Source organism: Protopterus annectens, chromosome 3.part0 (genome assembly GCF_019279795.1).
Source record: "Protopterus annectens isolate FY-2018-M chromosome 3.part0, PAN1.0, whole genome shotgun sequence".
Lineage (NCBI taxonomy): Eukaryota > Metazoa > Chordata > Ceratodontiformes > Protopteridae > Protopterus > Protopterus annectens.
This window is the reverse complement of record NC_056731.1, coordinates 434,546,809-434,574,637: the sequence shown is the minus strand read 5'-3', so window position 1 is coordinate 434,574,637 and position 27,829 is coordinate 434,546,809.

The window sequence follows — 27,829 nt, the reverse complement described above, 5'->3', positions numbered from 1 at the left end:
GTGTTATGCCTTACTGCAGCTGTGTAATTCCACCAGCTTTGCAGTTATGGGTGCCATCTTGGTCGTACGTTTGTCCATCCATGGGAACTGCCTACTGGACACTGGTATAGGGCTGTACTCATTTCACAGCTGCATTTAGCATTCTCCGGTGGATGCTTTGTATTATTGGTGGGGAGTAAAGCATGTGCTATACCCACAGCCCTCCCACGGGGTGGGACAACGGATTATCTGCCAAACAACACCGAGCCCCATTTCTGCATACCCAGGATCCCATGGCTGCAACCCTCGACGGTACCCATTACACATCCTTCATGTGTGCGGGACTGGGATGTGGACGCACTTCTATGGACTCGACAATCTGGGGATTTCTGTTCATATGTCCTGCATTTCATGGACACTTGTCATCAACCTTAAACACGCTGGTCGTGCATATGTCTAGCTGTGCTGTAGTCACAGCTGTTCACTCCTTCTAGGTCACTCGATCGCAGCTGGTAGATGTGGCATACAGATCAATTTTTGGGGTCCTACAATGGTCACCGATGTGCATATGTAAAGTGTAGAACTTGTTGGACTGTGTCCATTTGGCCAGTGGGTTTGACTGCTGCTGTATGTTCCCCACTCGCGGATGACTGTTTGACTACACATATTATGTAGTGCTACGAAAACCATTTTTTTCTGAAATGAACCCACATGGTGTAAATCCAATGATGCAGGTTAGCAACTGGTTTAAATAAACCTCAGAGGCCCCAGTGGGAAATATCCGCCACTGTATTGTCATAACTAACACCACCAAAACATATAGATCCTACTAATTCATTGAAGGATGTTCTTTATAATTGGGAACGCCATAGTTTAACCATCCTATGACCTTCCTAGTTGACGTTGTTGGTGTGCCATTACTATGTGTTCCACAGGTCGCCCGTTTGTTCCGCAGTATGGTAGCGTTTGATCCCCATTTTCTTGCTGGCAGAGTGGGTGCTGTGTACGCCGGTATTCGCATGGCGGTATGACTTTGTATGGGGTGTGTCTACTGTAGTCCCTATCTGTATACACATTCCACACCTGCATTTAGCATTATCCGGTGGATGCTTTGCGTTATTTGTGGTGAGTAAGGCATGTGCTACACCCACATCCCTCCCACGGGGCGGGACAACGGATTATCTGCCAAACAACACCAAGCCCCATTTCTGCATACCCAGGATCCCATGGCTGCAACCCTCGACGGTACCCATTACACATCCTTCATGTGTGCGGGACTGGGATGTGGACGCACTTCTATGGACTCGGGACTCTGGGGATTTCTGTCCATATGTCCTGCATTTCATGGACACATGTCATCAACCTTAAACACACTGGTGGTGCATATGTCTAGCTGTGCCGTAGTCACGGCTGTCGCTTCTTCTGGTAGAACGATAACAGCTGTATATTCCATAGTAATCAATTTTTGGGTCCTACAATGGACACCAATGTGCATGTATAAAGTGTAGAGCTTGTTGGACTGTGTCCATCTGGCCAGTGGTTTTGATTGACCTTCCTAGTTGACGTTGTTGGTGTGCCATTAATATGTGTTCCACAGGTCGCCCATTTGTTCCGCAGTATGGTAGCGTGTGATCCCCATTTTCTTGCTGGCAGAGTGGGTACTGTGTACGCCGGTATTCGCACGGCGGTCTAACCTTGTATGGGGAGTGTGTACTGTAGTCCCTATCTGTATTTCCTGTGTTATGCCTGACTGCAGCTGTGTAATTCCACCAGGTCTGCAGTTATGGGTGCCATCTTGGTTGTACGCTTGTCCATCCATGGGAATTGCCTACTGGACACTGGTATAGGGCTGTACACATTTCACACCTGCATTTAGCATTATCCGGTGGATGCTTTGCATTATTAGTGGGGAGTAAGGAATGTGCTATACCCACATCCCTCCCACGGGGTGGGACAACGGATTTTCCGCCAAACAACACAGAGCCCCATTTCTGCATACCCAGGATCCCATGGCTGCAACCCTCGACGGTACCCATTACACATCCTTCATGTCTGCGGGACTGGGATGTGGACGTACGTCTATGGACTCGACAATCTGGGGATTTCTGTTCATATGTCCTGCATTTCATGGACACTTGTCATCAACCTTAAACACGCTGGTGGTGCATATGTCCAGCTGAGCCGTACTCACGGCTGTCGCGTCTTCTGGTGGAACGGTAATGGCTGGATGGAATTCTGTACGGATCAATTTTTGGGTCCTACAATGGACACCAATGTGCATATGTAAAGTGTAGAACTTGTTGGACTGTGTCCATGTGGCCACTGGTTTTGACTGCTGCTGTATGTTCCCCATTCGCGGATGTCTATTTGACTACCCATATTATGTAGTGCTACAAAAACCAGGTTTTTCAGAACTGAAACCAAATGGTGTACATCCAAAGATGCAGGTTAACAACTGCTTTAAATAATCCCCAGAAGTCCCAATAGGGAAGTATCGCCACTTTATTGTCAGAATGACACCACCATAACAGGTAGATCACGAGCACTTTCGCCCGGTCTTACCGGGCATTTTCAAGTGTAATTAGCAGTAACATATAACTAAATGAATACTATTACGTATTTTAATAATGAAGTTAATACTATGTTATTTGGACAATAGCTTCTGCTATTGTCATACAATGCTGTGGGTGTTGCCGGTTACCATACATATGGCTTTCACATAAGCCGACTTCACATTTCTAAACACTAGTGTGGCCTCCTTTAAGGCCCCTGAGCCAGTGGTGAACATTACTCAAGCCACTGCATCACTTACATATGCCTTCTACCAGCACCTACAGGACTGCATGGTTCAGGCAATCCCTTACCCAACTGTGGGTCTTTGTACCAATGCCAAGCATCCAGTGTGGTGTACCCCAGCCATACACATGCTCTACAATGAGAAGAGGTAGCTACTACCAGACAGAGCAGACTCCTTGTGAGGTATGACACCCTTGCTCATTATATGTGAAGAACTACAAGCTCTCATGACATCATCCGGGGCAGGTCCCACAGATATATCACCAAGGACTCGACAGACAATCATACGGCCTTCTTTAGCTATGTTGGACACCTGGGAGGAAACTCACAGATATGCTCTGACTGGGTTCACAATGATGTGAGGTTTACTGAACATACACACATTGCCAACATACTGGTTGACAGGTTCGGTGAAGACATCTCCACCCCTCCCCCCCACATGGAGAGATGTCTGTACCAGAAGATTGTGGCCCCCGAATGTTCTGTAACACAGGTGGGACATGCTCTCTCCAAGGTAGTGAACACAGCATCCATGGGACCAGATGGTGTCCCGGCTGTGTACTCCGTGATCTCATTGAGGACTTAGACCCACAGTTAGGACAGCTGTTTAATCTTAGCCTCACCTCAGGTAACGTACCCAAGTTGTGGTGCACGGCGACTGTAGTCCCACTTCACAGGAGCAGTGCCTCCACTGACCCTGGTTATTACCGTCCCATTAGCTTGAGAAGCCTTATCTGCAAAGACATGGGGAAGGATCATACTGGAGCTCATAGATGACGACATAGGGGACCTGCATACTTTGCATCCAACCCAGTTTGGCTTGGTCAAGGGCAGATCATGTGTTTAAAACTTGGTTGACGTTTTAGGAACAGTCACCGAGGCCATTGATGAGGGTCAGGCAGTCCATACAGCCTACCTCAACCTGGCAAAGGCCTTCAACACAATACCCCCCTCGGGTATCATTGATAAACCCATCGGCTTGGATGTGAACCCGTACATCGCAGGATGGGTTGCAAACTGGCTAGGTGACACAACCCACACGGTCATAGTTGCTGGCACCATGTCAGACTCACTGCCAGTCACAGGCGGTGTCCCACGGGGCTCTTTCCTGGGTCCACTCTTTTTCTGCATCTACATTTCCAAGGTACAAGCAAACACAGGGGGGTTATGGCTGACATTGTTTGCAGATGACTGCGAACTGGGTGCCATAGTGGGATGGACATCTGACACAGATATCCTTCAAAGGGGCCTCACAGATATGGATATCTGCTGCCAGGGACATGGCCTACAGCTAAATGCCGGGTAATGCATAGTCATACCCATCGGGAAGAACAAGGTCACCCCTAGCCGCCATATGAGTGGCAGTCCACTGAGCACAGAGGGAATTACCAGGGATCTAGGGACCCAGGTTGTCAGTCACCATTCGTTCGACACACACGTTGCTAACGTGGTTCGGTAGAACATCTACATTGCCCACCTGATCGTGCAGGGATTCACATCTAGATCAGGGTAGGTCATTGTCTCCTTGTACTTATTACTCATTAGACCTATGATTGAGTACATTGCCCCATTCGGAAGGTATCTGACCCAACACCTGCAGCAGCTGGGAAGGCCACACAGGTTCATCGTCAGTCGGATGCAGGGTGTCAGGTATTTGTGTTATGCTGCCCGACTGTAGGGACTCCTGCTCCATTCTGTCACATACCACTTGTTCAGTGGTGACCTGTGCCTGACATACGAGGCCATGTCGACCCATATTTGATGACTATGCTTCACCTAATGGATCTACATCCCTCGGAACCACAGGGGCAGGTGACATGAACCTTGACACGGTCATTAATAGAATGTAACCAGAAAATAGAACCTGATCTCTGCCACGATGTGTCCAGATACTAAATAGTTTGCAGGCAATAAACCAATAAATCAGCCAGTAAACGTAGCAACTGAATAATAAAATAAACTTTTAATTTAGAAAACAAGTGGATAAAGATAAGCGCTTTCGCGTGGAAACAACCACGCTTCCTCAGATAATGATTACTCCACAAACAAAGTTTAAATAGTGTAACAGTTGGTGCCAAGCTTAGTCTAATTAATTATAACAATTAGCAGTTAAAGGGGAAATGTAAAACAACGTTCAAAACGCTCACACTTTAACAAAATCTAGTAAACATATATCTACTTTGTATATACATCATTTACAGAGTTTATAATCACTATACGCACACATAATCATTTTCACTAAAGATCCAAAATGTGAAAACCAATCCACAAAAAAATAGACGTAAAGCCTGTGTAGGTCAAAAAATCTTTTCGGCAGCAAGCCGAACTGATATCTGTATACATAGTGAGAATATCGCACGTGATTTGTTCTAAGATACACAATATCAGGTGTCCATACTACATGCTAAGTTTCCCAGTTAAACAATGATTAAAACTATAACATTGAACTAATATACAATGTATGTTGTTAACAAAGTTTTCGGTCCAAAAATATATGAAGTATAAGGAACTTCAATTTCAATATGACGTTAAAAAAGAACAACATTGTTTACTGGACCTTAGTTTAGGCAACAGAGCTATCTAATGTGTGCGATGCTTGCTATGGTTATTATAAACTCTAAAGAATATGTGTGTAAAGAACAATTAAAACTAGTAACAGTTAATAAGATTAATGACTTAAAAACTACAAAAACGTTTAACATGGATTATATGACGTATATAAATAAACAATATATAATTATATACATTATCAAGTACATTTAAAATAATTCTAGAAATTCATATTAGGATAATCAAAAAAATTTTGAGATGATCAAAAAATTTTGAGAATAGTTTGAACTGCTAAAATAATATTTATAAAGGCTGTAAATATAATCAGCCAATAAATAAGTCACACATAGACTAAATAATATGATAGCTACATTTAGTTTTATAGTAGCATGAAGAAAAAATGTAAATTTGATGAAATAAAACTTAAATAATAAATGGTCTCTGAAAATATATTTTTTAAAACCATATATTATATGGAACTAAGAATTTCTTAAAAAAGTTTTTAGATCTAATTACAGATGTATATATAAAGACATACTACAAGATTTTTTAGAAAGGAAATTTTATCAAGAAAGTTTTAAAATATATACAAGCTATTTACTATATCATATAACTATTCCAAGCAGGCTAATTTACATTTGGAGTGTGCTTGCAGTCAAAACAAGACTTAAGGAAATATAACATTAACCTATAAAATGTAAAAAGTAGCTGAGTACTAAATAGGGATAAATTGTTATGGTGTTAATACATAGAAAAGTGTGCTAAGACCCATTGAATATGAGGGATGTATATTACATACATATACTCAAAAACATAAAAACAGATAATGACATGAAGCTGCAAGTAAAAGGATACTATAAGGAAATATTAATACAACCTCATTAACGCTTCCTATTATTTAAAATAGGTTTGATGGATACCGAGGTATTTAAACCTGGGTGATTATGAGCATTATACTTTAAAATCCATCTCAATTCAGCTAGTGACAGGTTATTATTTTTTGAACATTAATAGAATGTGTTGGAGGGACAGATACATCACCCAGACACTCACTATGCTGTGGAACAACATCCCAGTACATGTGAGGCAGAGAACCTTGCTGGCCTTGTTCGAGGGGGATCTTGTCCAATGGATGGGGGATTGTGGATATACCCCAGGGATTACATCATTGTCACTGCTTGACAGAGGTACAGCAATATAATAGGCATTTTATCTCCAGACTGGAGGGTTGGCAAAGGAAACATAACTATGGCCTAGGGTTATGGCTGCCCTTGGGTAGATAGCCTACTATGTACCTATGGACCTATGAACCTATGTTCATAGTTTGTCCCATTCACACTTGTCTATCCCCTATCCTCATTCATATGTGTATATTTCTGTGGCACATGATTGAACTATGTATTACCTGCAGGTATGCTGTCTACAGTGCACATATGTGACGGTTGATTACAGTGTATCTGTGTACCTACCTCTGTGATACTGAGGACTACCACACATCCTTCACAGCGTTACATGCATATGTCCATACTATTATTCTTTGGCCTGGGGGGGTTGTTAGGGCAATGGTTACACGTGTCCCTGTTTGTGCACACGTCATGGTGGTCTTTGACCAGCCTCCGTTGCTATCATGGGATGGACGGTGGTGTTAGTGTGTGTTTGGGATGTGTTTTCACTGCCTGTACATCTGTGGGGGGTGGGGTTGGCACATGTTCCTCTTTGCAGGGAGCCCCATCCTGGACATTTGTGTCATGCATCGACACTTGGCACGTGCCATATGTCCTGTGCTATTCCCACAGTCGTGTATGCCTTCCTGCATTACTACTGCGTGTTACTGGCTGTTTGTATCTGGTACACATGGCTACTATGGTGGATAGCTAGGCCTATTCCCATGCTATGACATACCCATTCATCCAGGCATATACATGTTATTCCATCCTTTGCATTAGCCATAGGTGTTTGGCCGTCCGGCAACGCTATTCTCAATGTGTGATGTCCCACCTTCACCTTTTGTGCCTGTAGCACCCTGTTGGGGCGTCCTGCTTGGTGGGCAGATGTTCCGCCATATGTGTTGTGTTTGACATGTCTGCATAGCTAATCATCAGTACAGTGGCTGAACATACTGCCTTGTCCAGATGTGCACAGTTATGGGCACCGTGGCGTGTGCACGCCTATGGGGTTTCGACAGGTCCATACCACATGCAGGATGTACACATTCTGCCGACACATTCACATGCAGCCATTTGGATATCTGTACCTGAGGTGGGATGTTAACATGTGGGGTACATATTTGCCCGCATGGCACTGCCTAGGACAATACTTCTTACTACATTTCAGGTATACCCATTGTGTGTAGGTGTGTAGCTGCGCAAGGCTGCTAGCTGGGTTGGGTGCACGGTCGTACATGGGTGCGGGTTACATGCTATGACGGGGCTGTTGTATATTACATTTGCATGCATGGGTTCTGCTTCTGGATATTACGCTTAGGCATACACCGTCCTATGTGTATGCGACAGGCACGTTGCTGGGTGTAGTACATGTTGCTATGCACATGTTTGTCTGTGTTTAGGGTATCTAGTTTCCTTCTTGTTGTTATATCGACACGGCTACCCGGCTGTGTACTCTCACTACTGCTGGTGACCATGCCCATGTGGCTACTTCTATGTAGGTGCGGCGCGCTGACATGCTGTGGTACACCTTCACTGGGTATGCCCACTGACAGTGCATTGTGTGACGGACACGGTATTATGCGTATCCTTTGTTCCTTGGACGGGTACACTTTGGACTTCGTGGGTTAATGTTTGGTTCTCCGTTTTGTGTGAATGGGTACTATGTTGCATAGTCTGCGTACGTTTCATTATCCACGGACCCTTGCTGGTGTGGTTACTATTGCAGGCAGCCTGTGGAAGTCAGCACTTTAGGTTGCTCATCGCCTGCCGGCTTGGCCACGCCTACGGCCGCATCCTACTTGGGCTCGCTCACGTGCCCTCCGCACGTGTCTGTGGTTGCGGCGCGCACTCATTACTATGCATATGGCGCTGCTACGCCGATTATTCACTGCACTGCCGGTGCAAGCCTTACACCGACTTGCGCCTAGCTTCATGAATCCCGGGGAAGGACTTTTTTCCATCTATTCAGCTGCTTGCTTGCAATAGTGCCCCTTAGTTAAGGTAAATTCTAATGTTTGCTGTTTTTTGTTCTTAATCAGTTTATATTTGTAATTTCTGGTTGTGGGAGAGGAATAATGAATGCCTTTGTGCATCACTGAATGAGTCACAGAAAAAAATGTTAAGACTGGCTAGAACTGAGCTTTTAGCTGTTGCCAGACTTGCAGCAATATTTTTGAAGGAATGAGGACCGCCTTACCAACTGTGGGCCATAATTTTAGATCATTTTGAGGGGGACCCCGCATCTGACCTCTCATAGAGTTACCACCTTTTCAAATGCCCAAAGTGGGACAGTTGTGGCACAAACATCAGCTTTTTCAGGCCAAAACATACCCACAGCCAGTACAAAGGACAGAACTTCACTTTTTTGCCTAAATAAAAGCGTATTCTTGTAGCATTTTAGTTGCTTGTTCTGTTTCTTTTAACATTTAAGTGTTTCCGATACAGAATTCCTGTTTTATACAACTAGTCTATTGCATAAAATATAGGAAATAATTTTGCCCTAAAATCTCAGGACATTTTCCATTTTTACAATTTTTTTGCAGGACACAACTGCCAAAAGAGGGACTGTCCCTCACAAAGTGGGACAGGTGGTAAGTAACCCTGTCTACCACCCCACCTCTCCCTCCACATGATGGCTTCTTGAGCTTAATAATATTTCATATTAGATATCAGAAATGTATGCTATTAATTAATATTAAAATAAAATAATATATTTGTTTATTAATTTGTATTTTGTCCTGGATTATCCCTATCCAACATCTCCTATTGCTCATCTTGCAGGATTTGTTTAAATAACTCTGGCACACTGTAAGGGGCCTATTTGTTGGGCACTGAGGTACTGTGTCTACAAGGTGTGTCACCAAATGGGTGCACACTGGCTTACCAGTAACCATGTCTCAAATTCTGTAGTACTGCTTGGATATCTGGACCCTGGGTAGGAGTCAGCTGCAATTTTCCCTCTTGTTCCCCAACACAATTTTTTTTCATTTTATTTTTTTCAGTCTCCTTTCCTGTATTCCTTTCATTTGATTCATACCTTTCTCTCCTTCTAATCGCATCCCATGCCCAACAATTGTGCATACCCAAATACTTTATTTTCTCCTTTGAAACATTATACTGTACAATGTTATGATGGTGAACAGGTACTCTTCTTACCTAGTTTACTACTTTTACTGATTAAAATCTTGTACTGCATCTACTTGATTGTGATCATTGATACTACATACTATCCTGACTTATACTTCTCGGCATGCTTCTTACATTACCACTGCACTATTGCATTGTTATTGATTAAAGTTTATTGTTTTTTGGTAGCTTTTTTCTTTGTGTTACTGTTTTAATACCTTTAGTAAAGAAAATAATTTTCTATCCACCTCTGCCTCCCACTACTCAACTCTTCATGTTTCACTTCTCTGGGATTATGTTCCTACCTGTGACAGCAACAAGCATTTATCTGCATACTGCAGATTTGGTAACATTCTGACTAAGTGATCAGAAGTTACTGCACATCAAAGTACCTGCATTTCTAGTGTATGTTTTAGTGCTGCCTGAGACTAACTATTCCTTATTTATTTCTTGTAACTGTTCATTAACAACCATCCATAAACTCCATACCAGTGAGAAGCAAAAGAAAATGTTACCTTGCAGTCTTCAAAATAAGAATGGTCTTATCCGGAACAGAAAAAGAGGGCGTTCCCATCAGCGGATGTCACCGTGATGTCATGAAATGGGCGTGTCATTGATGGGAGAGTGGGTGGGAATGGGTGGAGTTATGGGTGATGCGAGGGGTGTGACCTTAGTCCGGTTTTGGCCACAAAGAAATCTGGCAACCCTAGTTTGGTGTGTCAGGTGTGGCCGGCACAGCTCAACAATTTGCTGTAAGAGGTCTCTGTCCACCCTATAGCGCTCCACTATCTCTGGCTCATGTAGCCCCTGATAGGTTACCCTGGATCTGTACACTCTTCTCCATCTCCTCACTGTGGGTTGCTCAGCAGCATTCACATCATCACCACTCTCAGCCTTTTGCATATGTTGTTCTATGTTGCCTGCTGCAGCCCCTCTCATTTTGTAGGTTTGTTTGTTAAAATTTCCCCACTTGTATACACCGGTGGTGTAGAGTGTGGGAAAAACCAGAGCAGAAAGTGTTCTGGGCTGGGCTGGTCTGCTGCCTGTGTAATTGGCTAATTCTGATATATTTCATCTACCAGCTATGCTAGTTCTCCTTGATTACCTTCCTACTGTTGTTTTTCCTTCCCATTGCATTCCTGTTTAAGCCCAGGGGTGTGCCATGCAAACAGAGTGCTTAAATGTGCACAGAGCTGCTATTTCCTGGTTTAACTTTCTTTTTCTTCCCTTAAAACCTGGTGCATGGCACGCACACCCACTTAGGCAATGTAAAGAGTGCTAGGCAGATTCAGACACACCCCCAGCTTAGCTGTGCTAAGCTAGGAGCAAACACGAGCCACAGTATGCCTGACACACAACCCTATGATGTCACCTAACTCCTAGGCTTGCACCAAGCTATTCCTACTCTTTCACTGTTGAAACCTGACTCACATGCTGGGGAAAACTGGGATTCACTATCATTCTCCTCATTTGCATAGGATTGTCTGTTAATGCATAGTTACATGTCTCACACTGAGCCTCCCCCCTTAGCAACCACTACTCACTGGCCATGTTGTCTTCTGCCTGCCATTGACTTTCATGGCAGAATTGTGATTTTAGTTAGAATGCTTGATTTAGGTTTATTTTATTTCCCCCCCGATCCTGTTTGCGTGCTGCCCTATGCTTAAACAGCTGAGATCGGCAAAAAAATAAAAGTTGATATTTTTATTTTTTAGCATATTTGCAATGCCAATGGCCTTATACGTGGCCACTGGAATGCTTACTACATGATATGCAGCCTTTATTTGGAGCTGTCACAGCTCCATTTTAGAGTTTGCAGAAATTTACTCGGTTACTACCCGAGTACATTTCTACAGGTTGCACTAGCCCTGCACGGCAAGTTGCAAGCTTCCTGGATCACAAAATCACCTCATTTGCATGGATTTCTCCTGCAAATGGGATGATTTGCATACAGGGGCTTAGTCTGTGCAGGACTAGTGCAGGAGTGCTCTTGCATGCTCCTGCAGGCTGTTCCTGGATTGCACGGCAGACATATTGCCTGCTAGAGCTCCTGCACTGATCTTGGACGCCGTGCAAGTCATAGACAATCCAGGGGACAGTTTATTTTATCCAAGAAAAACTGAAAATAATGTAACTTAAATGCAGATGAGTGAGCACATATAACCACTTAAGTAATTTACAGTTGAAACTGAGTGTGATGCATAGAATTTTACATCTTATCACATTAATCCAAACCCTAAGTATAAACAGATTAATGATTTAGTTACTCTAGCAAAAGATTATTTCTAAAGCTTCTTCTTTAAATGACAAGAAGTATGTAGCACAAAAGTATTTATTCTTTGTGAGCTTAATTAGGAATAGTCAGTTTTTTAAACTTTCCGTTCTTATTCTGTGTATACATTTAACTATATTAGTCATCTGCATATATTCCAAAGCAAATCTTCTGTAAATGGTGACTGTACTTTTTTAGACAGGCCTTTACATGTTAATGCAGCAGAAAACATAACTGCATCTTTTATAAGGTGCCACTACACCAGATCTTGTTCTTTGGGAATGACGTTTATTGCATCCATAATATTAATGGGATAATTCAAGGGCAGGCAACTCCTGACATCAGTGTTGCAACATGTGGGGGACATATCCACTTTCCACATACCTCAGGAAGAGTGCTACCACCATGCAACATTTTTGTGCCATAACAGATTTCTCTGAGGTACTGGGGTCATATACTACACACACATTGACATAAAAAGCCCCATCTGGTAAACTGGGAAGGAGGCATGTGAACAGAAAAGGCTATCACTCCATCACTTCTCAGTTGGTCTGTAATTCACAAGGTATCATCTATAATGTATGTGCAGGTAATTCTGGCAGTTTCCACAGCTCCCACATAGAGCACACCTCTGACCTTACCTAAGGGTTTTCCAAGGGCAACTTCCCACAAGGACATCTAGTGTGAGATGCAGGATATGCACTACAACCTAACCTTAGCTCATGACTCCTATTAGAAACCCACACAGCCCCAATGAGCAAGGCTACAACACTGCACATGCACAGACTAGAAGTATAATAGAACATGCATTTGGCCTGTTCAGTTTATGGTTCCGCTGTCTAGATACATCTGGATGTGCCCAATAATATGAACCAGCCACATCTGCCCAAATACTGTATGCATGTGCCATATTACTCAACATTATACTTAGAAAGCAGTTGCAGCAGGGTGCTTCAGTACAGGGGCAGGGACTGCAATTCCAGGAACCACAGGTAGGGCCAGCCAACACAGATGAGGGGGTCAGATAAGGCACCTACAGCTGAAGATGATAATGGCAGACAGAAGTGTGCACAATATGCCATGGCACAGGCTAAAACGCAGTGAATAACACATATACTCAGCACTTAATTAAATAAAAGAGCTAAGCAGGCATGAACAGTAACACTGATACATACAAACAGACTAGGCTTTGCTTACTCTTGCAAAGCCTGGCTACTGTGACCATTAAACATAGGTAAACCCAGGCTACAGCAGCAATTGCAAATATGTGTGACAATCCTGAACTGAACAGCTAGTACAGTTTATAAACATCTCTTAGCATTAAGAAAAATCCAGTTATGATTAGCTGAACAAGTGTGTCATAATAGCAATGAACTGATTTAGATGGCAAGTACAGGTGAAACCAACTATGATGCATTCAAATGCAACACAGATATTTTAGTTTCATATGTATTTTATTACATTGCCACCCTGTGCATCAGACATAAGCAGACCAATGTCAAACAATCCCACAAGGCATAGGGTAATGTCAGCATCATCTGGAGAGGTAGATGATCAAGATAGTCATACAGCCTTATGATCACAAAAGAAAAGATAATTAATTAAGACACAAATGACAAACTGTAATCCTACAGTAGAAAGAAAAAATGTATTTGCCGAAAACAAGCATCGCCTGCTCTTTATGTGCATCAGGCATAAACAGCTCAAGTCAGACACCCCAGCAGGGGTTAGCACAATCTCAGCATCATCTGCAGGGGGGACTACTCTTACTGCTAACACTAGTGATATTACTTATTATGACTACTACAACTAGTAGCACTTCATGTGGTGCTGTGGTAGCATTGTCGCCTCACAGTAAGACGTCCTGTTCGATTCTCAGCTAAAGCGTCTTCTTTGTGGAGACATGCGTGAATGGGCGTACCTTAGTTGAAGGTTGTGCGTCAGGGCTGGCAACTCGGTATGTAAAAATCTACTGCCAATCATTAGCAGACCGGAGTTCCGCTGTGGCGACCCCTAACTGGGAAAAGCCAAAAGATACAACAACAACAACAACTAGTAGCACTTCTGAAGTTCAGCAGACTAAACAAAAATTGGAAAATCAGGATACAGCCTAATGAAATGTGATATGTGAGTAAACAAACATTAGTTGGTCACTCTGTGCATCAGATACAGGGAACACTAAATCACAGATTGTGCAAACGGAAGGGCATATCACTTGCACAATGTGTGTGTGTGTGTGTGTGTGTGTGTGTGTGTGTGTGTGTGTGTGTGTGTGTGTGTGTGTGTGTGTGTGTGTGTTTGTAGTGGGGGGGGCATTATTCAGAGTGCAAGCCTAACACCAAAGAAGTGTGCATGAGTGTGACAGATGAGGTCAAAGCAAGTATGCACTGTCAGGGCCAATATCCCCAGATGTAAAGCAGTCAATTTTGAAGAATGTTTTGTAAGTGTGTGTGATGTGTCATGGTCAACATGAGTTGTACTGTATGTGAATCTGCAGGAATATAGGCACAGCATTGTGCTTGTACTACACAGTGGCATAATGGAGATGTGTGAGCCGTGCAGGGTAGAGGATCAAGTTCATCACTAGTGCCCTTGTCCATATAATATATATCTACCAGGTGTTCTGCTGCTCATTTTATCTCCCTGGTAGAAGTCAGAGTACTATCCGAATGTGAACTATGTCTGCTAGATATGCTGTTAGCATGACTATGTCCACAACCATGTGCCTGATCATGTCTATGTGAAAACACAACCACTAGCAATGTAGCAGTGGAGGTAATACCAATGCAGGAGTGGGATCTGGCATGTCCATGTTCACATCAGCTCATTTGTGATGATGAGCCAGTTGTTTGGCCTCATGGATGCCACTTTTTCCTCAGCAGACATTCCATAACAGACACTGCGTGGTCCGGTGTGCCATTCATCCTGTTCAAGGAATCACACACATGGTTCATGCAGTCTCATACATCAGAATTCATTGTGTCCAGTAGTCTGTCTCTTTGGAGACTTGCCTGTATCTCCACAACAGCCATTCTCATATGTTGGGTGGCAGGTACAGAAACACTAACACCAGGGGGAGGGACATAATCATACCTTCCCTGAACACCTCTACTAACACCCCTGTGTAGGACTTCACCCTAACAAAGGCTAGGGAGAAATTCCACCAGCTCTGCAATTGAGTTAATCAAACTACCCTGGTCAACCATGTCCACATCAACCTCTCTACTCGCAGATGGGTCTGTGTGATGGTTAAGCATAGGCATAATGATTGTGTCCATACTGTGGGTCTGGATGTGGGAGCCACATTCTCCATGTCAGAAATAACCTCTGCAACCCAAGACTGCCTGTTCATCACTGCTATTCTTGTCATAGGCTACTGATACTCCAGCAACATTCAGAGTGAGGTCCAAAGTGCTGGTGACAGCCTCACCTGTGAATACACCAAGAAAGCTGAAAAATAAAGTAAATAAAAGATGAATACAATATAATAACTACACCAAAATAGAGTAACAACACATGCATATGCAACTAATCTTAGAGAATACATCTATAACTAATAACAAAAAAGTAAGCCTATACCATGGCATAACTGGAGCATCACTAGTTGAAATCATCTGGTTGTCCTCTACATCTGTCCCAACATCTAGTACTGCACTGTGGAACTCTTCTAGTTTCCTATTTCCCTTACATTCAACAGAAACTCCTCCATCTCAGTGACTGGTGGTTTGGCAGAAGGCCCATCCCAGTAGCCCTTCACTCCTTCCATATCTTGAAAAATTTCAGACAGTTACCCTAAAATTTTTGCTAATCAACAATTTTCAACAAGTTTGTCTGATAGCACTTGGGAACCCAACCAGTCTTTTTGAACATGATTAAAATTTCTTAGCCTGAGGTCCTGCTTCTGTTATGTAAATTAACTCCCTGCATATCGAATAAGTTAATTAGTTCTCAACTCATTATCATTCTTGAATCACTTGATCTGCTTGACATGCAGGGCAGGTAAGCATGGCAGTAGTATCTACGCAATGACATGCAGGGCAGGTAAGCATGGTGTTAGTATCTACATGATGACATGCAGGGCAGGTAAGCATGATGTTTAGTATCTACGCGATGACATGCAGGGCAGGTAAGCATGGTGTTAGTACCTACACAATGGCATGCACATATTTGAATAGTACAAGAATGAGTATTATGACTTTTTGTTAGACAAGCCCTTACTTGCATGACTCATTAGCATTTCTAATCATTAAGTTACCCATGCTAATAAGAATTATGCTTACAGAGGGTATGTCAGTGAGAAAAGCTTACAGTTACAATTCCCGTGTTAGTAGAGAACCCTGATGCACACTTTGGTTAACAATCTGTAAGAAGATTAGGCCTGGGATGACAAAATGGCTGTAATTCATGACTTGTATATAACATAGAAAGAAAGATTTACACACTCATGGCAAAATGTAATGCATTCATTGTACAAAAGTAATACAATGAAGTAATGCATAAAAACTGAAATAAGAAAGTCTTCCCTTACACACAGTTGTTTGTAACCTCCAATGCTTTACCATCTGCTCTTCTGCAATGATCATAATCTCATACACTTGTACTATAACAAGGAAAAATGCTAGCAGTGTGGTAATATGGTTCTAGTACAAGCTGTAAATTTTGAGTACAATGCTAAGCATGTGTGCTTGACTTTCTCTGCTCTTGTATATAAATGTTCAGGTGGAAAAATGTGTTCATCACATCAGTGTCTTATTTTAATGCCATAGGTTCAGTATTTCAGTTCTTGTGATGGTGTAATTTATGAGACAGTAAGGATCCTTACTGAAAGCACTTAACTTGTATAAACCAACAAAGATGAGAAATCATCACACTAATTTTTGAATACATTTTTTTTTTCTGTTTTGACTTCATCCTTTGCATTTGGGTTGGCATTGTGTGTTGCTGCCCATCAGCAATGCCTTTCAATGAATGGCAGTTCACTTCCTGTTGTAAATACTCAAAATTTAATTTTTCTTGCCCAGTGACTTAGCTGTCAGTCATACCAATGAGACTGATGATGGTTCTCAGCATTTTGGACCTTACAGAAAATGGAAAATAAGAGTTGTTTTGTAATTTCTTCAGTGGCCCAATGTGTTAACGAAGTATGTTCTAATGGCACAAACAGTGCAGGGGTTGAATCCACATTAGAGGTAGCTTGTCCAGGAAAGTAAATAATGTGGGAAGAAATAGCCAGGGAATTGTTATGGCTAGGCTTGTATAGGCCCTAGGGCTGATAGCCTAGTACCAACCTATGAACCTATGAACATGGCACACTGCATGTGTGATCCTAATTATCTATACTTTTAAGTTGAACTACATATATAATGTTAATGTTGCAATAAAATTGCATACAATAGCTGCTAAACATGAACAATGTGACCTTTGTCACCTGCATTGCTCATATTATTACAATAAAAGAGGATAAGCTGAAGAGTAGCATCATTAAGGACAGAAGTCTGTATTTTATAGATGTCAGGTGGTGGGTAGTAATAATGAAGAAGCAAGCAATAAGTTTCAGGAGAGTAGGAGATTCATTGATGGTGGGTTATGACAACTAGTAGAAGACAGGTAAGGAGAGAAGTATTTTCGATAAAAGAAAAAATGTAGGTTGTCCTTGTATCTTCTCTGGAATGTATGGAATAGAGGGGCATTAAAGTATAGAGTATAATGATCTATTCAAAATAAGAAGAACTAGGGGGTTCTTTGTTAAAACAAATGGATACAGTGTGGAATAGATAGGTACTATTAGGGAGGCTTGTGATTATAAATGGATATAGTGCAAAGCAGTATGGGAGGGGGAAATAGTTGGGAATGGGGATAAATATTAAATAGAGATAGGGAAACAGGAACTAAGAAACAGAAGTGTAGGTACAGAAGTAGAAAGGTAATTTGGTGAGGCTATTGGAATACAAGTCACAACTGAAATATGTACATAGGAAGTATAATAGTAGAGTGAGAGTAGATAGGTGGGAATTTGAGGTCGAGTACAGAAGTGAAGCCAAGCCGAGCAGGCTTCACGCCCTCAGGTCAATTTATAACTGAGAGCAATACATTTATAGCCAGAACAAAGCAATTAAAGAGATGCAAGTAAAACAGACTGCCTGTCATTCCTCAGATTAAATAACTGGCATATGCCATATAGTCTACTAGTCAAGTAAAAGGGGACAGTGGACAACATAGTGAAAAGTCCTTAGAGTACATGGACTATTTCACAGAAAATTTCAATCACAGGGCGGGCATGCATTTAACTGATTAAAGTTAATATGCAGCAAGGTTCTTCATAATAAATATGCTTACATTAAACAATGACAAAATTCTCAGTAAATTTGTAGGTGTTGGGCTATGTGGCAGAGCTTCTGCAATATTGAGGTCAGCTGTAGTGACAGCAGGCTAATAAATGATGACAAAATTCTTAGTAAATTTGTAGGTGTAGGGCCTTGTGACAGACCTCCTGCAATATTGAGATCAGATGTGACCAGACACGATTAAACAATAAACAAGATTCTCAGTAAACTTGCAGTTAATACCCAATGCCATAAAATGTCTACCTAGATAGATATGGGTTATAATCTGTCACTGCACAAGTACTGTGTGGATGTAAGACAATATTGACAGACAGGATTGGCTTTCTCAACAGATGATAATTTGGATGACTCACACTTGTGTGAACACTGACATGGCTGAAGGATTTTGAGCCCTAAAATTGCATTTTAGTGGAGCCATAGCCATTCAGGCACAATGATGATGTCTTCCCTTTATGTGTGTGCTTTGTAACACTTCTGATGTGATTTCCTCTGTGGTGTCTGTGGTTAACATTAATAGCCTGTAAACTTAAATAAGCAGGTGTTCATGAAAGGCAAGTTAAACATACTGAGCATGCAAGAGAATGCTAACATGCAGAATTTGCTTTTCCAAGAGAAGTGATATTTGCAAATTTACTTAGTGAAAACATTTACAAATGGCGAGGGAAAGGCCAACTTTTGCAGTTCCTTTTATGGAAGATATATATATTCAAATACAATCAACAAGTTACCTCTTTAAGTACATAATTTCTGACAACTGAGATAAGATTTCTTGTGTGGCATCATCAGTGCACAGGTCAAGAGGATCTTGATGTATGTTGTATATGTTCAAATCCAGTAGCGTGCATCTTTTATTATTTTGCTCATGGTAACAGGCAAGTAACAGGCAAGAAGGGCTTACTAAACAGATCTTGATGGGTGACATGTTAAATAGTGGTCACAAAGTATCATATAAGAGCTGTGTTATGATATTTTGTTATGGATTTTGGATGGATAGGTGATCTTCATCCAGTGATTGCTGCATGTTAACTTATTCCCTCCAGTACAGCACTTTTGAGCGAGTACATTTAACTCCCAGTGGGTGTGGCTTGAGCCTTTAAAAATGAAGTTATCACCTTACACTTTTAACAAATACTGATTGAAAGAGGTCAAATATCAATACAATTGCATTTGCCATAATGTATGCTTCAAGATAAAATATATTGCTATGTTATATGTAGCATGGTTTTGGAATTATTAATACAAATATGAACAAGCAATATTTGATGCCTAGAGTAGGAGGTAACTGCAGAAATGCCTGGAGGTGCACTCGGCTGTAATGAGTTTTAACATGCCCAGTATTATGATGCATGCATTGCATTTTCTGCTATGCAACAGTTAGCACAAAGCACCATAAGAAATCAATGATGGGTAATAGTTATTGTCATCTATCATTTTGTGGAAAAAAACTGTTGAGAGTTTGCTTCTAGCAGCATGGATCTGTTGCATGCCGTACAATGGAGATAGTGGCTGATGTATGGAGGATACTATCACTGTAACAGAACAACCTACAACTGTTGCATGTAAACTCTTAACATTGCCAGAGTTCACTAACAATCCGATGATGATGTTGCAACTGTTTTTCAGGTATGTTGCAAGTAGTGATCCAGGTATCAGGATTTATTGCACAATGATGAATTCATTAGATATTTTCCAACATGATATTGCAAACCTTTCAGAAGTCTGTGTTAACTGTGAATGTGTGGCAGCAGTAGGTAATACACACTTAATACAATTCTTACATAGGTACACATACTTTCCTCTGCAGTCACATAATACTTTGAAACAATGCATTTGGCAATGGTCCTTACACAATAATCAAATTAGGTACACTTGTGTTGTTTTTACTTCTCCTAGGACGTACTTGTCACAAATGGTCTTGCTATCACACATTTAATCATGTCCATAGACATACACTGGCATGCATTCACACACGCACACACGCACACACGCACACACACACACACACACACACACACACACACACACACACACACACACACACACACACACACACACACACACACCAGTTGTTAATAAATTGCTTCCAAATGTCATCTGTCCAGCAAGATTTTCATTTCAGTAAAGTTCTCCTGACATGTCACACATCTCACTTACACATACATCTCACCTGTTACATTTTACAATTTTAGTGCAGCATAATTTTTTATTTACTATTTGCTCAATGTGGCAGTTTTGTTTCTGTGGCATTTCCTTGAGAACTGTACTGCATAAAACAATTTGGATGCATTCTCTGTCTCACTTCCTACCTTTCACAACATGAGTGTTACTGCTACAACTGCTATTGTATTCACTGTCAGTACTTATATAGGTAGTATGTCCAGAAGTTTCTCAATATGTTCATAAGTTCATAGGTAAATACTAGGCTAGCTGCTCTTGAGGGCCATTTTAAGCCTAGCTAATTTCCATTTTTGTGCTCGAGTTAACTTATTCCATTTGGTTAGAGAGTGACAATACTCATCCCATTTTCGATAATTATATAATACCCCTAATAAGAATAACTGAGATCATACCATAGATAATTTGAGGGGACCCATACATGGAATAAAGCATTTAGGAACTGTCTTTGTCTATTAGTAGTACAAGGGACAGTCTTGAGGCAAATCTTCTGTGTTCTCTTCCATAGGTCTAACATGTACTTGAATATGGACAAGGAAGAACTTTGTTTTATGTGGATGTGGAGTCTGTTCCACCTCTGTGAGATATACCTGTCTGTTAATGTTGCAGAAGAGGTTTACATCCTTAGACCGAGTATTTCTGATGCCATTTGATTTGCTGATGTGCAGTAAATAAATCAGACACTGGTGACTTGTTACGAGTCTATAGGATACTAAGTATAATGACAGGGCTTTGAGTCAGTCCAAGTAGGACATTGTGTTTACGCCTTTAAATTTCAGTTTGTCCACACATTTATTTATGTGCGTTTCCATTATTCATGCATTGGTAGTTTGATACATATGGCCATGGGAATTTGTAAACTTTTGCTACATGCACGTCCTTTTAAACAGTACATTTTTTCTTCTCCACATTTAACTGTGTTGTCTTTCTTAATGTGTATGGCAATACCAGTGAAGTTATCCCATGCCCATTATTGCTGTGTTGTGCCCATGCACTCTCTTACAGACCTCAGGTCTGTGTACATTTCTTTGTTTACATCGTGTACATGAGGCCTGCCTTACCTTAACATGGCTATGAGCCTGTATTTTGGGCTTCAGTAGAGGGTATTCATCATGTAGAATACCTTAGCTTCTTGCATATTTAATTAACAATGCTGCTAGTTGCGCACTGATAGCCAATTATGGTAAACCCAGCATGACATACACATGACATTATTCAGTCCTTGGGCATATATTTTCATAGTGAATTGCTTTACATTCCCGATGGAGCGTTCCAATTTCTTCCTCCAAAAATTTATTCTAATATCCTATTCCTTTAGAACTTTTTCCAATTCTTGCAATCTTATTCTCAAACTTCCTGTTTTACCCAGCTGGTTTCTTTTCTACTTTTTCTTTTCTTACAAAATTACAGTTCCCTTAAATATCTCAGTAACATTCCACAGCATCAGGCACATTAGAACATCAGAGAAGCAGTGTTAAATCCAAAAATGTTGATGAATGTAAAGCCCAAGAGCAGTTTTTTTTTAAATCAGACAATTTATTCAGTAAAAAAAAGATAGAGCGCTTTTGTTCCAACACAGGAAGTTCATCAGAGTCTGTACCAGTACTTAGATCACTTAGTTTTATATCAAGCAATAATAGGCAAATTAAGTGAACATGTGTTTTTAAACCAAACAATTTAAAACAATCCCTGGGATTCTGTAAGGTTCCATGCAGGAATAGCTTATTCCTGCACAAAAACGTCTGTTTAAGAACAGCATGGCAGCGCGCCATACAAAGTAATGAAGGTGTGCTGCCTTTGCTCCTAAACGGACATGGAACATGGACAAGTGCACGGGGTGTGTCTGAGAGCAGAACTCTCACAACACACAAGCCCCTGCACTCAGGAAGTGCTGCCCAGCAATAATAATGAGCGAGAATGCTCATAGGAGGGTGCATACCTCCCAACTGTACAAATAATTGCAGAATGTCCACATGCCATGGCCATACAGCACCCAAATTATCCTGGCAAATCACTGGGATGATCTCAGGATTGAAGTAGGTAAATAATGCATACATTTCAGTGCCCAACTTCAAATCTGGTATAAAATGTATATTAAAACAAATCCTGTTACCCCTAGCAACTGTCCCAAGTTTATAAGAGCAATAATGAAAATATGTCCGTAGTTGTACTACAATTTGTCAAGCTTTGTCCAGATAGTGTACCTGAAGAGGGTGAGAGGTATGGGGGGTTGCTAGGATGTCTGCCAAATGTGCAGATGCATGCAGGAATCCACAGCAATAAGTGAAACCTGTCCCTTCCAAGAGAAAATAGCAGTAGAATTTTTTTTTATCAAACAGATTAAATTTAACCGTATGTGTGCAGGTTTGCCCCTTGCTTAGCTACGCATACTGTAGCTTAAACAGCATGAGAAGATAAATAGCAAGATGCATGTAGTTGAAGCAGTACTGCAATAGTGTAGTGGTCAGAGCATTCACTTTGTGAGCAGTCATTCCCAGTTCAATTCTCACTGTAGTAAATTCCATTTTCCATGGAAAATCACTTTATGAACATTTCTTTTGCAGTATAACCTACTAAATAACACATATTTGTGAAATGGAGTTCTGCATTAAATGCAGATGTGTGGTATCATTGTACTAATGTCATAAAAATCCACAGATAAACACAAGTGCACCATACAGTGCATGTACACGAATCAGTGATATGAATTGAAGGTATAATGTATAATGAATGATAAATCCATAGAGTGTCCAAATTCACCACTTTCCCAAGAGCCATGTTACATTTCTGTCTAAATTAGTGCAGTGGTAAGCGGGAGTAAGCACTTTTAAGCAGTAGTAAGTGGGTTTAAGCTCATTTGCACAGGGGTAAGCAATGCACACACAGGTTAAGCAATATTGAAACTAACTCCCTGTAAGCATATTTAACCGGAAGTTAGCATTGTTTACCATCGCGCAAACCCATGCAAACCCACTTACAACTGCTTAAAAGTGCCTTAATCACTCTGTATACAACTGCCACTGTTCTGCCCAGCAACAACATAAACAGCCCTTGCAAGTCTTAAACCCAGGATCCCATACACTATAGTCACAGTAGTTAACCAGTAAGACATCTCAGCAGTACATAAGATCGAGGTATCCCCTAGCAGATCCTCACTATAGCAAAATCAAAATTTATATGTGAAAGGAATCTATATACAGTTTTATGTTGTATAACCTACTACATAACAAATATTTGAACTGGAGTACTGCATTAAGTCCAGATGTGAGGTGTCATCATAATAAAGTGTTGAAATACCCTAATAAACACAAGGACCCCATACAGTATACGTACACATGAATCATGGATACCAAATATATAACATGTAATGAATGACAAATCAATGCCAAACAGCAAAAAGTGTGCACATTTAAAAATAAGCAATGCTAAGCATTGCACACCCATGCTTACTAGGTGTAAGCAATGTGTAGGCCAGCTAAATCAGTTTGCCCATTGGTATACCCCTTTAAGTAATGCCAACCTTAAGTAAGCAGGTTTGACCATAGCTTAGCATTTTCAAAACCATCCAATCATGACAAAGTGCAGGAAGTCAGCCCTATTTAAATCCCACAGGTGGGAATGCATCTCATAACTGGTTGCAGCTTCCTCCTGTAGGCACTATGGCTGGTGTGGGTGAAGAATCACACTTCTAGCTGCAGTGCTGAGGCATCCAGGAGTCCAAAGTCATGGCAGGACTCCTTGTTAAAGACAATGACCAGAAACTGCTGCAGAGCCAGTATCAGGGTTCACTATATAAAGCGGAAGCCTGGGACTGTCTCACCCATGACCTCACCAGTGCCAGTGGCATCTCTTGAACTGGTGAGCAGATCAGGCATCACTCTGCTGACTTGAAATGGAGAAAGAGGGAGCTCTTGGATCAGTGGATCCAAAAGTCTAGGCAGACGGGTGATGTCCCAGCCGTGTGTAAGTATCATTCTACTACCTGTTTAATAATTTCCAGCTCATGTATATTATGGATAGGTATGGCTAAATATTCCTCTTATATCTTTGACAGCTTCAGATGAGTGGGCTGTGAATCAGGAAGCCCATGCCTGTAGGCTGCAGAGGTTGCATTGTGAGGAAGGTTAGTAATAATCTTGCATGTACTGTCATAACAAATAAATCTAAAAGTAGTACAAAGTTAATTGCCAGTATAAAACCTGTATTGTGTATGGCATGTACTGAATAAACCAGACAATATGGCAGGAAGAGTCTCATATAGGTTTTATGTAAATAAAAGGTTAACAGCCTGGCAATAAAGGTCTAACTCCTGGACTGCTTGTGTTTAATCTGGTATCATATGGTAATGTAGTGTTGCAATCTCTTAATAGTACTGTTGTATTAAGCACTGTTACCCATACTGTGGTACATAAATAAAATGCATAGGAATGCCTGTATATGACTGCTGTAATCACAAGGTCATATTGTACAAGTGAGAGAGACTTAGAAAACAGTGAAAAGACAGACAACATAATCCAAATAGCACACTCAACTGAGATGTGAAGTGTTGTATTTTTAGCACACACAGCCATGGTTCATATCCTGGGAGTAGTAATAAGCTGTATGTAGAATCATACCCCACAACTGCATAGATATTGTCAGAAAGTCCAAATAATTGGCATAAGTCCCCTGTCTGTCACCTTGTCCCCCTGGCAAATCAGTGGGATGATCTCAGAAGTTTAGGCATCAAATAATGATATACAACTGATTGTCAGACATCATAACTGTCAAAAATATATCTATAAGAACATACCTGTCACTCTAGCAACTCACCAAAGTGTTATGAGAATAATAACCAAAGTATGTCCCAACTCTACCCCCATGTTGTGGAGCTATGATCAGAGTGAGACGTATGTGCATAATAATAATGTGGAATCTGGTAATATGTGTGGCAACATTCAGGTAGTGTTAACAAACATTCCCCCCACAGGTCTCTCTGATACAAAAACTGTGCCTAGAAATAAAAGATTGAAATCCTGGACTGGTACTGTTTAGCCTGGCATTGTATGGCAGTGGTAGTGTTGCAGTATCTCTGATTAATAAGGTATTACTTATCACTGTCATCCACACAGTGCTACATAATAAAATTGTCTAGGAAACCCTGTATAAGAGTGTTGTAATTACAAGATCAGATTGTAAAACCACGGGAGACTTATATACAGAATTCAGAGAAATGATACACAGCAATATCTATATAGCACACTCAACTGTGATGTATACTGTTTTATTGTTAGCAGACACAGCCATGGTTCGAATCCTGGGAGTGCTAGTAAGCTATATGCAGAATCATATCCCTCAGCTGTACAGATCTGTCCAGAATGTCCAGATAATTGGCCCATATCTGCTGCCTGTTACCCTGTCCCCCTGGCATATCAGCGTGATAATCTCTGACATTTAGTCAGCATTTAATGTCATATAACTGACTGTCCGGCCTGTAAATTTTTGGAAAATGTCTATGAAAACAAACCTGTCGTAGCAACTCACCAAAGATTTATGAGGGCAACAGTCAAAATATGTCCCAGTTTCACCTGCATGTTGTTATGACATGCCCAGAGCGTGTGCAATAAGAGATGGAGAGGTATGTGCATAACATCAACCTGGAATGTGGGAATATGCATAGAAACAGTCAGGTAGTGTTAACAAACAATATCTCTACAGGTATACCAGCTAACAGGTGCATACTGCAGGTAAAACACAGTTCATGTATATAGTTGTCTACATCCATACCACTGTCCAAACTAAGGCTATAGGGTAGTGTAATAAAACCTGTAAGGTACAGATAACAGCACTGACTAAGAAAGTAATGAGAACTACAGGGATATACAAGTTCTTAATTGATATCTTTCTCTCCCACCCACCATATATTCAACAATAAACTAAATACACAACTCAGTCAGTATGTGTACAATTAAATCTACTGTTGGGACATATGTCCTATTGTTTGATAAGTATTGAAATTTGTTTCTGTGCATGTGCCATGTTGAAATACTCCCACATTGGTGGCATGCTGCCATCAATGTACCTGCATGCTGTTGTAATGGCCACTGTGCTTCCATATATGTATGTGTTTTGTTTGCTATGCAACTGTTCCATAGCTGGTGTTTGGGGTTAATGGGAATATCTATGCATGCTGTTATACCTAATCTTGGAATGTGTCAACTGTTACTAACACACATATGTTTTAAAATTGAAACACCATAGCACATTTGGGAAGGCTGGTCCCAGCAGGCCCACCTCTCCCATCTCATCTGGCCATGGCACTGGGCACCAGCACATCTCGGACTCACCCCGGGACCTCCTCATCCGCTGGTCCTGTACCACCTATGGGTGGAACCACCTCAGGGGATGGGGCTCACCCCCCCGGGACCAGGCACGGACAGGATACTTTCACCCGTCATCAAGTCCTCTGGTGTCTGGTGTGTAGCAAGCTCTGCAGGAAGTTTGGAGATCGGCTATGCCAGCTTGAGGGCCACATGGCACATCTAGAGGGTCAGCCTGCCCCTCCTACCCAGCCCCCAACACAGCCACCTTTGGGGCCTTGAAGGTGCAGTAGTGATTGCCTAAGGGTGGGGACCTCAGTCCCACTGTTTCCACTAGGGGGCTCATGGGGTTCCGACTTCCAAATACCCCTCCCCATCCAAGGTGTTTACCCCCCACATGTGTCATATACCACCACTGTATGCTGTCTTGTCTGTTACCCTACCCAACCTACCTCCCCAAATTTAGCTATTATCCCTCCCCAACATCCCACTCTCACCTTAAAAATAAAAGGCAATCAGTTCCCAAAAAATAAATCTCACCACATACATAGCTGCCCATTTCACACACGTGTCCACTGGGCACATGTAATCTGGTCTAATTGGCCTCACAACATATTATTGTTGTCCTCACCCCTCTCAGTGGTATAAGTGTCCAAATCTACCTCCAAATCAGTGTATATGCAAGGCTGTTGCTATAGACAAAATGGGCAGCTATGGACCTTCCCTACACCCTTCCTGCACATCACTAGCTATTTTGCCTACTGTCTTTCCCTCTTTGTGCCCCTTTTTCACCACTTTCCTATCAAGCCTTTTTCTTTTCTTTTAAATAAATTAGCATGGGGGTAAGCGGGAGTAAGCGGTTTTAAACCTGTTTGTGCAGGGATAATCAATGCCTACACAGGATAAGCAATCTAGAGGCTAAGTGACTGTAAACATATTTAACCGGAAGTTAGCATTGCTTACAGTCGCGCAAACCTGCTTAAAAGTGTCTTAATCTCTCTGTATCCAACAGCCCTTGTTCTGCCCAGCAACAAACTAAACAGCCTTTGGAAGTCTCAAACCCAGGACCCTGCACACCATAGCCAAAGTGATTTACTACTAAGCCACATCAGATATACATAT